General features: G+C 38.0%; 1 long non-coding RNA gene across 1 annotated transcript in view; it reads right to left on the bottom strand.

Moving 5' to 3' along the window:
* Window positions 1-1,200: 1,200 nt before the first annotated feature.
* Window positions 1,201-11,922, bottom strand: part of LOC120936863 — a 52,490-nt gene continuing 41,768 nt past the window's right edge. Inside the window, exon 3 of the long non-coding RNA XR_005748648.1 lies at window positions 1,201-2,006. This is a non-coding gene — a long non-coding RNA (uncharacterized LOC120936863). The remainder of the gene's footprint in view (window positions 2,007-11,922) is intronic.

Here is an 11,922-nt window from a genome sequence, read left to right as displayed (position 1 = left end):
GATATGAAAGCTCTTGCCAAACATCACAGGCACCCTAATACAACACCTTGTTCTGCATATCAGGCAAATGTCCAGACCCCTTGATTAACTCTCATTTTTGCTATGCTATTACAAATATACTCATACAAACGTTTTATATTATTGGATAATATTTTATGAAATTCTTCTTTTCTCCATTCCTAAGAATATTATTAAACATATATAATGCAGCTTTAATATTATCTCTATAAAACAGATTTGACAAGTGATTCCTGATGAAATAAAGACTGAAGAACTCCCGACTAGGTCATGAAAACTTTGCAAAAATGTGTCTATTTTAACCAATAAATCAATTGTGTCCATTACTCTCTGCTAAGTGAATTTTTTTTACCACTTTAGTAAATCAACCTGAAGAAGTAGATAATGTTCACTTAGCAAATACTGTATAATGTTTACTTAGCTTTTTAAATGAGATGGAGCTGAGTTTGCTTTGAATATCCAATCATATTAAAGGGAAATTATTATTATTATTATTATTATTATTATTATTATTCAGGATTTATATAGTGCCAACAGTTTTCACATCACATCACACAATAAAGGAAGACAGTCACAATACAATGCAGGACAAAGGGGATGGATGCACAGCTTGTGAAAGCTTACAACAGTGTTTCTCAACCTTTTTGTGTTAGTCAAGGTACCCTTTCAAAATAATGGACAGTCTCAAGGCACCCTATTCTAAAATGTAAAAACTATTCTAATAGTTTTAGATAAAGCAGCAACATTCACACAAGTAGGAGACCCAACATTAGAGATGATTTATTCTTCCAAAGCAAATACATTTTTGCAAAGTGGTACCGGCTAGTATTCCAATGTTTCTCTTCTCCCTCAGTTTTTCTCTATCAGTCATCTAATGTGACCCGAACACTGATGGAGAAGGGCAGGGGGGGGGGGATTAAACAAGGAAGCTATACATGCAAATGGAATCCTCCAAATCTACTGATGATGCCATTGGCCGTTAGGATGCCGGTAGCTAGAAGGTTGTAATGGTGCACAATGAAAACCTGTGGCTTTAAGTAACTAAAAGGGCCGAGTTTCTCGGCAAAAACCAGCAAGAAGCTTTCTGGGTTTTTTTTTTTTGCAGAGGAAACCGGTCGTGTGGGCCAAAAAAAAAAACATGTTCTCTATTTCCTTGACGGCAATGGGAAAATTTGGCTCGCCGAGATCCTCGGCGGCTTCACAAGGAACTCGACGAGCAAAACGATGTGTTTTGCCTGTCAAGTTTCTCGGCCGTGTGAACGCGGCCAAAGGCAGGCTTCATCGACACACCAGCTTGTAAATAATGTTTGGGCAATTTTTGGGCATTTTGCCAAGGCACCCCTGAAGAAACATCAAGTTAAAAGACTGGTTTACAGCCTTAAAAGGATCATACGTGGATTTCTCTTGCACATGATTGAATTGTAAAGAGGACACAGCTTCACCCTTTTGGCTAAGCTCAGTGAATGTTAACTTACATATTGAACATTCACTTTGCTTATTGACCAACCTCTTCTCAATTAGTAAATTAACCCAAATGTCTTTTCAAAACAATTCCACTGGAACACATAGTAGCCTTGACAAACTGGTTCAGTATAGCTGCCAATCTCAAATAACATTATTTTAAAATAATTTTCTTTTAAAACCAGCTCTGCACTAAAATCCTGACCCCTGAAGTGTCCCATCTGCAGTGAAGTTGGGTTCTCCCAGTGGCGTCTATCCTACACTGACATTAAAGGTATTTAAACCACCAAACAATTTCATATATTGCAGCTTACTAGTCAAAAGATGTGATGGCTGCATTTTTCAGCCTGTTTTCTGTTTATTTTTACCTGGTGATTCTGCCAGTAACACACTTTCTGTTCTTGGATAACAATACTCGCTCACTATACTGCATCAAGGCAACAGGAACCGGACCGGATTACTGGAACCTTCTGCTCTCCTCTTCATCATAGCACACAAGGGAAGAGTTCTGAAGCCATAAGAACAACCTAAGAAGGCAGCACAGTCAAAGAATAAAGAAAGTTATCAGCTATAACAATTTCTGGCAAGATCAACAGGTATTTTTAATTTTTAATTTTTTTTGCATTTATCAAACACATATAACAAAAACATTTCAATATTTAACAGACCAAAAAGGACCATAGTCAGGGTGTTCATGGACTTTGAGGCCTACCTGCATTTACAATATAGATTTATTGTAAATGCAGGTAGGCCTCAAAGTGCACGAACACCCTGACTATGGTCCTTTTTGGTCTGTTAAATATTGAAATGTTTTTGTATATATATATATACATATATATATTTATTTTTAGATATATACATTAAGGGATTCATTTCATGGAAATAACATTATCAGTGTTTGCTAATGGTTTAAAAATATTTTTTTTTTGTATAGTTTGTCGTTGCATATGTGCAGGTAGGCAACCTTATTTTTTCATTACATGTGCGCGTTCTGCTTCCTCCTACTGATTCTTTTATCTCACTGAAAATCTTCCAAGCCAATTTGACTGATAACAATAGACTCTGTGTTCTCAAGTGAGGTGAAATAGATCACTCAGAGGCTGATTTGCTAGAGTTGAGAATCTTTACGTAAAAACTTTACTTTGAATACGTTCTGTACAGATTAAATAAATAAATAAAGAGAAATTTGCCTTTCTCATGAATGAATAATTGAACTGCGTTGTAACTCAATATATAGCTATAGATAGATAGAAAGATAGATTTTTTTTATAAGCTAATTAAAATGTAACTAATAAGTATCCTGCTTATTCAATGTGATTTTATTGATAGATCCACTAGATCCACTAGAACCTAAGATCTCTATATCCAACCAGTCAGTGTCCCTCTTAATGTTGTGTATGTAATGTTGTGCATGTGATACCCAATTAATTGTGGCTGCAGACATTTTCAAAACAGATTTTTAGTGTCCAGGTACAAAGCAGTATTGGTAACTTGCAGTGTAACTTGTTGTCATAAAGTCGGAGATTTAAATAGAATGTGCCAGAAATTCAGATATTCCACATTACTATTAAAACAGCAAGACCTTGTGATTCCATATTGTTCCATTGAGTACGGCAACACTATGATTTTATTGTATGTGTTATTTATTTGCTTAACATTGTTATTTCTATGTGTCATTATGGATGGATTTTCTGCTGTATTCACTGCTTTATAATAAAGTCAATAAAAATGATGTAACTCACAGCATTTTCTTTTTTGTATGTGGAATGTTTGCAAAATATTTTTTTGTCAGAAATGGGCAACCTTTAACACTGCAGCTGTTACTGAATGTTCTCCCCCACAACATTTAAGCAATAGCTGCCAAATCTTACACTCCAGTAATATTGTTATACAATAAATCAGATAGCGGAGCTTCCAATGCCTACTGCAACTTGGGAACATACATGTGCTTTGTGTAGATTTAATGCTTATGAGAATCTTTTTTTTTTTTTTTTTTAAATAATGAGAATCTTATTTAATTTCTGACTGCTTTTTATATATTCTTTACAAAAAATAATTAAAACTGAAACAGGCACTGTGTATATATCTGAAGAGTATAAAGTGATTATAAAATAAATCAAATTTAAACACATTCCTATGAAAACGTTTATATTTAAAAAAAAAAAAAACTTGTTCACATGCTTAACATCTGTAATATCAGAAAACAGTACACCATTCCAGACCATTATATGTATCCACCTAAACATACAGAATATAATAAAATAGAACGGTAATGGAGCCAAGTTACTATTCAGATTTTTTTCCCCAGTTTTGCAGTTGGAACAAGGATTTTTAATAGATTGCAATTGCATATTATTGTTTTTCTTTTTCACATAAAACCAATGACTAGTTAAAGGGAAACTGTTAAGAATCGTGATACCTGTGTAGGCATGCAGCTTCAGCCAGCAGCTGTCATTCTCTGTCCGGGGCCATACATTATTTTTTTCTGTAGGGAAGCTGAATCTTTTCAGGTTCAATGTGAGTAACATCACTGACCGAGAACTAGAATGCGGCCTGGGAGCCAGAGAATTTTAAGGGGCTATTTTATTTAAAGTGGCCTAATCATTAAAAGTGACTCTTTGCACAAATCAATAAATCAATCAATCAATCAAATAACACATGCCATCATTACCAAATCATTTTAATACTTAAAAAAAGTAACTCTTTCTTCCTATGACTAAAAGAGCTGCTTTCCCAGCTTGCAGCCCTGGTCACATGTCCTCTGTCTGTCCCTCTGTAAGCTGCATATCCAGGGAACCTAATTTCATTAGGCTGTGATTTTTTATACCTTTTATACGGATTAATTTTTACTGCCTTTGAAGGTTTCATCTACATATACACTAGTTTTTATTTTTTATTTTATAGAATTGCTTAGAACAGGGTCTCTCCACAGATATACACAAATCAAATCTTGGCTGGCTCCTGAAGAAGCGGGCGTTGTTCCATGAAACACGTAGAATTTACAGACTGAATATGCATCAATTCAAGTGCTTTTGCAATTTTGTATACTGTATGTGTAATCTAACAGGAGCACATGTATATTGTGTCTTTTGTACTTTGATATACACAAAGCTTAATATGTCTCATTTTAACTTGAACATTTAATACATTTTGTATCTTTTTTACATTTTGGTATCAATTTTATTCATGAAAGTCCCATGGGCAAAAATTCTTTCTTGGTTCTCATATATTTTAGGACTGAGTTCTGCCATTGTCTTAGCAACCGTGGCCTTTTCTTTGTTTGTACATTACAGCACAGTACAGTACATTACATCACAGCTTCTACTGCTTTTAATCAGTAGTGATATATAGTACTTATATTGGCTGCCCCCCATGAACATAGATAATTAGAAAATATTCACAGAAACAAGTTTTTGTTCTTAATATATTAACAATGACAGATTTGTTTATGTGAAGTTGGGCTACTTGATATGGGTATCTAAAATCAGACTATAGTTTCAATTTAAAGGGCCACTACCATTAAACTAAAAAGTTACTTTTGTGTTTCTTCAAAGCTGCAAACCTAAAGCCAGCGTTCAGTCCCCAGATCAACTGTAGCTAATGCACTCCCACCCAATACCACAAGATAAAACCACAATTTTTTTTTGGTTTACTTTTTAGTTGAGCCCAGTTATCGCATCATCATTCTCGCCTAGGTGAGGATAACGTGTCCCTTATCTTGCAGACTCCTGGGATATCCTTGTCACATATTCCGGGAGGCTGTAGGAGCATGACTCACAGCAGCCGAGTCCTTTCACTAGTCATCAGGGGCCATATATAGAACCTGGAACAGACAGCTATCTCCCGATTGCGTAAGAGAAGAAGATGGTGGTCCTTTTATGATGATCATAGCAGGACAACACTGTATTTGCTGGGCAGGTGATTATGTTTTCTGGAGAGTTCCCAGAAATACAGGTAAGAAGGTACTTAAAAACAGTCGGGCTGGGGGTTGCTCTTTAAGTGGGCACCATTCCATTCAGACAGACGCTCATTAATAGCGCTGCCATGCTCCTCTCAGAAGTGGTTATATTTTTTTGGGCTGCATGATGCTAAAGTATACAAAGCACCTCAAGGAGAAATGGTAGCCTTGGAGTTGGTCAACGTCTGATCAGCTAGGGTGCCAAGCAAGGAGACAGCTACTGATCAGCAGCATGGGGTTGTAAAATATCTCCTCCACATGCAAGCACATAAAAACACGGGCTTCCATTCTTTTCAAATAGACACAGTTCTATAAACTCTCGGGAAATTTACTTTTTTGTCTGTGAATATTATTAAACTGTTTTACATAAGCCAACTCATAAATGATGTTTTTTTAGGTCCTTCAAACACTATAAAAGAAGATAATGGAATATCCTTCGTCTGCAGTTTTGACGGGAAAGACGCAGACAAGGGTTAATGTGCTTTTTTTTTTAAGCCAAAACCCACAGGAATGCCAAAGGGAATATTATTTAATCAAAAGTGCAAATAAACTCTGCACGATCAGGGTTGTAAAACAGCAAGAGAAATAAAAGGATGTTGTGTTATACTCTGAAGATCCATATCCGAAGAGCTACTGTGAAGTTTTCCAAAGTCATCTTTAATATGGGGGCAGACGGCTTATTGTTGTTGTATTTTAAATATAACGTTTTAACAAGGCCTTAGTTACTGTTGAACTGCATATGATAGATCTCTGTTGGTAAATACATAAAAACTTTATGTTCTCGGGCAGAATCCAGTGCAATAAGAAAGGCAACTATTGAAAGCAGCCAAAACTATGTAATGTGCACACAAACATATGCATAATTAAAGGAAATCATGAAACTACAGGCTGGCAAGGAGATAATGAGGACCATTTAAATTTAGAGAATGGAAAAAACTCCAAGCAAACAGATACAATATACAATCACAATATACTTGTGTGAACTGCTTTACCTGCCAAAGGATTTTTATTTCTCTCTATTTATGTCTCTTCTCCTCCTTTAATCTGTGACTGGACACAGAAAAGAGAAGAAACACTTTGGTGAGCTTAGCTTTCTGTCATCCTTCTGTCTCCTCACATCAGCATGCACTCCACCACAACTGATTGACCCCCCCCCCCCCAAGTCTAAGCTCTGCTGTACCTAGGGTTGCCACCTCATCCCTTTAAACCCAAACACATATGAATTAAATCTTAAATCTCAACAGTCGCAGATTCCTTGACACTCTCCAGGGATTTAAACAAGATCCCGGCATCCCACAGATCTGGGTTGTGTTCTGCTGCTGTCTGGGTTCTGGAACGTCCATCCCTGCAACTATGTTTGGCTCCGTTGTTGCTCTGTTGGACGTAGTGTTTTCCTTCCTGACACAAGCACTATAGTTCCAGCAGAGGGAGGCAGCATGACCACGAACAGATGAGCAACCCATAACTCCCAATTTTTGTTTTCAATTTCTTTTTATTAAACTTTTCCTCAAATATAAAACTTTTACATTTGTGCAAGATTCACTTACAATATACATGATTAAGATAAATTATTCAATATACCAAATCTTGATAAATACAGATTACTTTAAAACACAATACCCTTTGGCACTCATCCACCCCCCTTTCCACCATCTTCCCCATGCACTCATCACATTACCAAAAACCCCTCCTCTCTTCCCCCTTATTTCTCTATCATCTTTCATTTATTTTGCCTATCCCCTGATCCTAATTTTCCCTTTATATATATTGTTTCATTCCTTCTGAGAGACAAAATTCATCCCATTTTTGCCATATTACTGGCATTTGACTATTTATATATCCTTCTTCTCTGATCTGTCTTTCCATATGTTGTATTTCGTTAATTTCACATATCCACAACTCCCAATTTTTTAACTTTTTGAATGAGGGACACTTAAGGAAGACATTACCCTGCGGTGCTTAATGTATGCCACAACAAAAAGTAGGTGTGTGTAAAGTAAGCCGACTATTGGGTATGAGTTAATTCAGTATTCTGATAAGTAACAACAAATAAACACAATTGAATAATCTCACCCACTGTACACAGTGCCTTCCTGTACACATTTCCCCCCATACCTACCTGTACCAATAAAATATCCTGCAAGTAAGAAACCTACAGACACACGTAAATCTCAGCACAATAATAAAAAATAATTAAATACCATTACATATGCTTTTGTGCACACTGAAAATAGAGAGCTTACGCTTTGTCTTTGCCAATTTTATAGCGGTGTTTCGCCTGGTGAAAAAAAAAGTCAGCAGCTACAAATACTGTACTCCAAGATCCATCAAAATTATTTTAATTATGGAACATCCCGAGTGTTACAAACAGATCAAATGGTTCTTCATTGTTGATCGTATGCAGAGGCGAGCCGAGGCAGGCACCCGTGAAATCATTAGGCTTCCTGTCTTACCCAGAGCAGCGAGTCCTTTTGTTTGGATACAAATACTGTAGCTGCTGACTTTTAATATATGGACACTTACCTGTCCAGGGACCAATGGCGGCACCCGAAGCAGATCTTCGGATCGACTCATGGGTGCTGCCGCCACCATTCCTAGTAAGGGAACCAGGCAGTAAAGACTTTCGGCTTTTCTCCTGGTTCCCTACTGTGCATGCACGAGTCACGATACCACCTCTCCCAGCACAAATTTTTGCCCCACTCCACCAAATAACCCTCTCTCTTTTCCCTGCCCCCATTCCAGCACAAATCTTCCTCCCCATTGAATCCCCTCACTAGTACAAATCTTTTCCCCTTGAAAATCATCCCAGAACAAATTTACCTTCCACCAATTCCCCCTCCCCCAGTGCAATTCTTCTTCCACCCTTCCCAAATCCCCCTTACCAGCTCAAATCCTACTCTCTCTCAAACCCCCTCTCAGCACAAATCCTTTTTTCCATGTTAGCACAACTTCCCCCCATATCCTCTTTCTACCATAACCCCATTCCCCTTAATCACAAGTCTTTTCCCACAGCACAGCACCAATCCTATTCTCACCCAATCCCCTCTCCCCCTGTTAGCACAAAATTTCTCCACCCTTCTGGTACAAATCAACCCAAACCCTCCTCCCAGCACAAATCGTCTTCCCCTCTAAATCCCCCTAGCACAATTCCTCCCTCCCCAAATCCCCTCTTCTAGCACAAAAGTTCCCCTCTCATCCCCCTCCCACCATATATTCTCTCCTCCCCAATCCTCCCTCTCAGGGCAAATCCTCTCCCCCCTTTTAGCACAAATCCCCTCCCCAAATCCTGAATCAGCAAATCCTGATTCAGCACAAATCATCTTTCCTCAATCCCCCCTCTCAGCATAAATCTTTCCCACCCTGTTAGCACAAATCTTCCCCCCCATGCCCTCCCAACACAAATACTCTTATTCCTCCACAACCCCCCCCCGGCATAAATCCTCTTACTCCAAGACACATCTTTTACACCTCTCTTCCTCCAGGTCATTGTCTTCACAGCACAAATTGGCCCAAGTGCCTAAAACTTACAGCCCTCAGATTCCAGGAGATGTCCTTCCTCCCAGGCTTCTTCGATTGTTCTGTCATAAGACACATCAAAGCTGAGGAGTAGCTGAGGGGACACTTCCCTTGACTCTGATGCTTTTTCTTGTGACAGATAATTGGTGGGTACAGATGGCAGCTGCTGAAGTAGTTGGGGACCACAGCAACAGGGACCCAGGGCCCCCCGATAGGAAATGCAAGGCACATGCCCCAGTGCTAGGGCGTCCCTATTAGAATTTTAAAGTAAATTAGTTGAGCCAAGTGGCATCATTTATTCTGGCATTAGGCTCTGGGAAAGAACCTGGATCCACAGGATGCCAGGCATTTGTTGACATTTATACAAAAGAAGGTACAGCGCTAATGTAAATGAAATAAAAAGTGAGTGAACCAAATAAAACAAAATATGAAAGATCAAAAAAATCTGTGGCTTGATTGAAAAACAACAAAAAATATTGATGAAAAATTCATATAATGTCCAAGGGCGAAAAAAGAAAAAAATTGCTGATCCTCCACCAATCAATAATTGAATATAATTAATAATGGCAATAATGATGAAAATCAGTGAAGAAAGTCCAAAAGTGAAAGGTGAAATAAACGAAATTCCTAATCTTCCACCAAAAGAAAACACCCGTGTGATGGTATTTCAATCTGCTTACCAGATCCCCTGACCGTTTTTAACGCGGTCAGTTGGAGCCCAGAGATGTTTTAAAGTCCTCTCAAGTGGACTATAAACCAGCAGGTTGCACAGATCGAATCATCAGCTGCTCCAAAACTTCAGATAAAATAAGGAGGATGCGCTCATATATTCAAGGAAGAAAGAACAAAAAATAGCTCCATGGTGAAGTACTGTATGTAAAGGTCTTTTAATGAAAGAGGGTTGCACTTACAATTCAGTAGATAAATAACAGCCTGTCATAAATCCCAGCGCGTGCTGCCAATCGAATCCTGGTGGCTGTACTCAGTGTGTATGGACCATCCCCGACGACGTCTTACGACGAAACGTACGTAGGAGTGGCCAAAGCGTACCTCGTCATCGCTTGTGCGGAGAGAGCTATACACACTGAGTACAGCCACCAGGATTCGATTGGCAGCACGCGCTGGGATTTATGACAGGCTGTTATTTATCTACTGAATTGTAAGTGCAACCCTCTTTCATTAAAAGACCTTTACATACAGTACTTCACCATGGAGCTATTTTTTGTTCTTTCTTCCTTGAATATATGAGCGCATCCTCCTTATTTTATCTGAAGTTTTGGAGCAGCTGATGATTCGATCTGTGCAACCTGCTGGTTTATAGTCCACTTGAGAGGACTTTAAAACATCTCTGGGCTCCAACTGACCGCGTTAAAAACGGTCAGGGGATCTGGTAAGCAGATTGAAATACCATCACACGGGTGTTTTCTTTTGGTGGAAGATTAGGAATTTCGTTTATTTCACCTTTCACTTTTGGACTTTCTTCACTGATTTTCATCATTATTGCCATTATTAATTATATTCAATTATTGATTGGTGGAGGATCAGCAATTTTTTTCTTTTTTCACCCTTGGACATTATATGAATTTTTCATCAATATTTTTTGTTGTTTTTCAATCAAGCCACAGATTTTTTTGATCTTTCATATTTTGTTTTATTTGGTTCACTCACTTTTTATTTCATTCACATTAGCGCTGTACCTTCTTTTGTATGTACGTTTTTTTGCTTTGAGTATTATGAGCAATAGGTACTAGCTGCTTTTGTCACTTATCACCATTTAATTATCACGTGTTAGCGCAGTGTTTTCCTTTGGTTTTTCCCAAGGAATTTTTACATTTGTTGACATTTCTGGACTATCCCACAGGCTCTAGGATGGTTGGAAGATGTGGGTAATTTACTGAACACCATTGATCTCCACTGAACACCAATAACCCCACTTACACCAGCATCCCTAACCATCCTATCCTTTCATAGAGTAAAATAAATGCTGATAATGACTTCTTATTGTGGCCATTGCCCCCACTTTGCCATATTTTAGGTTGTAATTCTTCTACACTTAAATTTAAAAACGATATGAATTGATTTGTGAAATATCTTTTTAATTTTTGTATTAAATACATGTAGTTTGTCCACCCTGCAGAGAATTGATGATGCCAGGATGCCTAATTTTTGTGATTCTCCACAGACAGGAGAGATCTACATGGCAATATTCAGGGTAATGAAAAACTGATAAATTATGGATTCTTTTTATATGACCATCATTATAAATGATGACCAATATAGTATTTCTACCTTCTAATTACAGTGACAGTGGTACAGCTGTAACATTTCTTACATAGCTGGGTAACTATTTTTATTATTTTAATAAAGAAGAGGAAGACAGAGGAGAAGAGGAAGTAACTGTCTGGAACTGACTTTGTTCCTGCAATGGGAGTCATAGGGTGAAAGTGCTACTATAAAAAATGCAGTGCAAGCCTATGTATGTTAAAGTAAAACTCCAGCCAAATAGCTAAAGACACAGTTAAAATAAGTGTAGCTCAATTAGAAAAAATAAGACATTTTCTGTCTTTTTAAAAACACAAAAAAGCTGGAGGAGATGAGAATCAACAATATGCACAAAAGGATATAAAAGGTAAAAAGCGCTTTTTCTTAAAGCGTAACTCCACTTTTGAGAAAAAACATTCTCCCCTGGGTGATCTGTGTACATTACCATGATTATAACAACCTTTGTTGCAGATTCCTACCTTTTGTTATTCTAAAGAAATCCCTGTGTGTTTCTCTGTGTCTCTGTGCTAAGTAAGTCTAATGGAAGGGGTTTCATAATTATCAGCGCCTGAGCAGTCCCAGAGGTGGTGAGCGCCTTCAGTGCTTGCACGCCTTGTTTAACCGTACATGACGTTGAGGGCGGAGCATCTGGCCCTCCCTGGGGTGCAAGTTGGAGGCCTGACATGGCGGCGATTCTCATTCACAGC

This window comes from Rana temporaria, chromosome 4, assembly GCF_905171775.1.
Source record: "Rana temporaria chromosome 4, aRanTem1.1, whole genome shotgun sequence".
NCBI lineage: Eukaryota > Metazoa > Chordata > Amphibia > Anura > Ranidae > Rana > Rana temporaria.
This window is presented reverse-complemented; position numbering and strand designations above follow the sequence as displayed.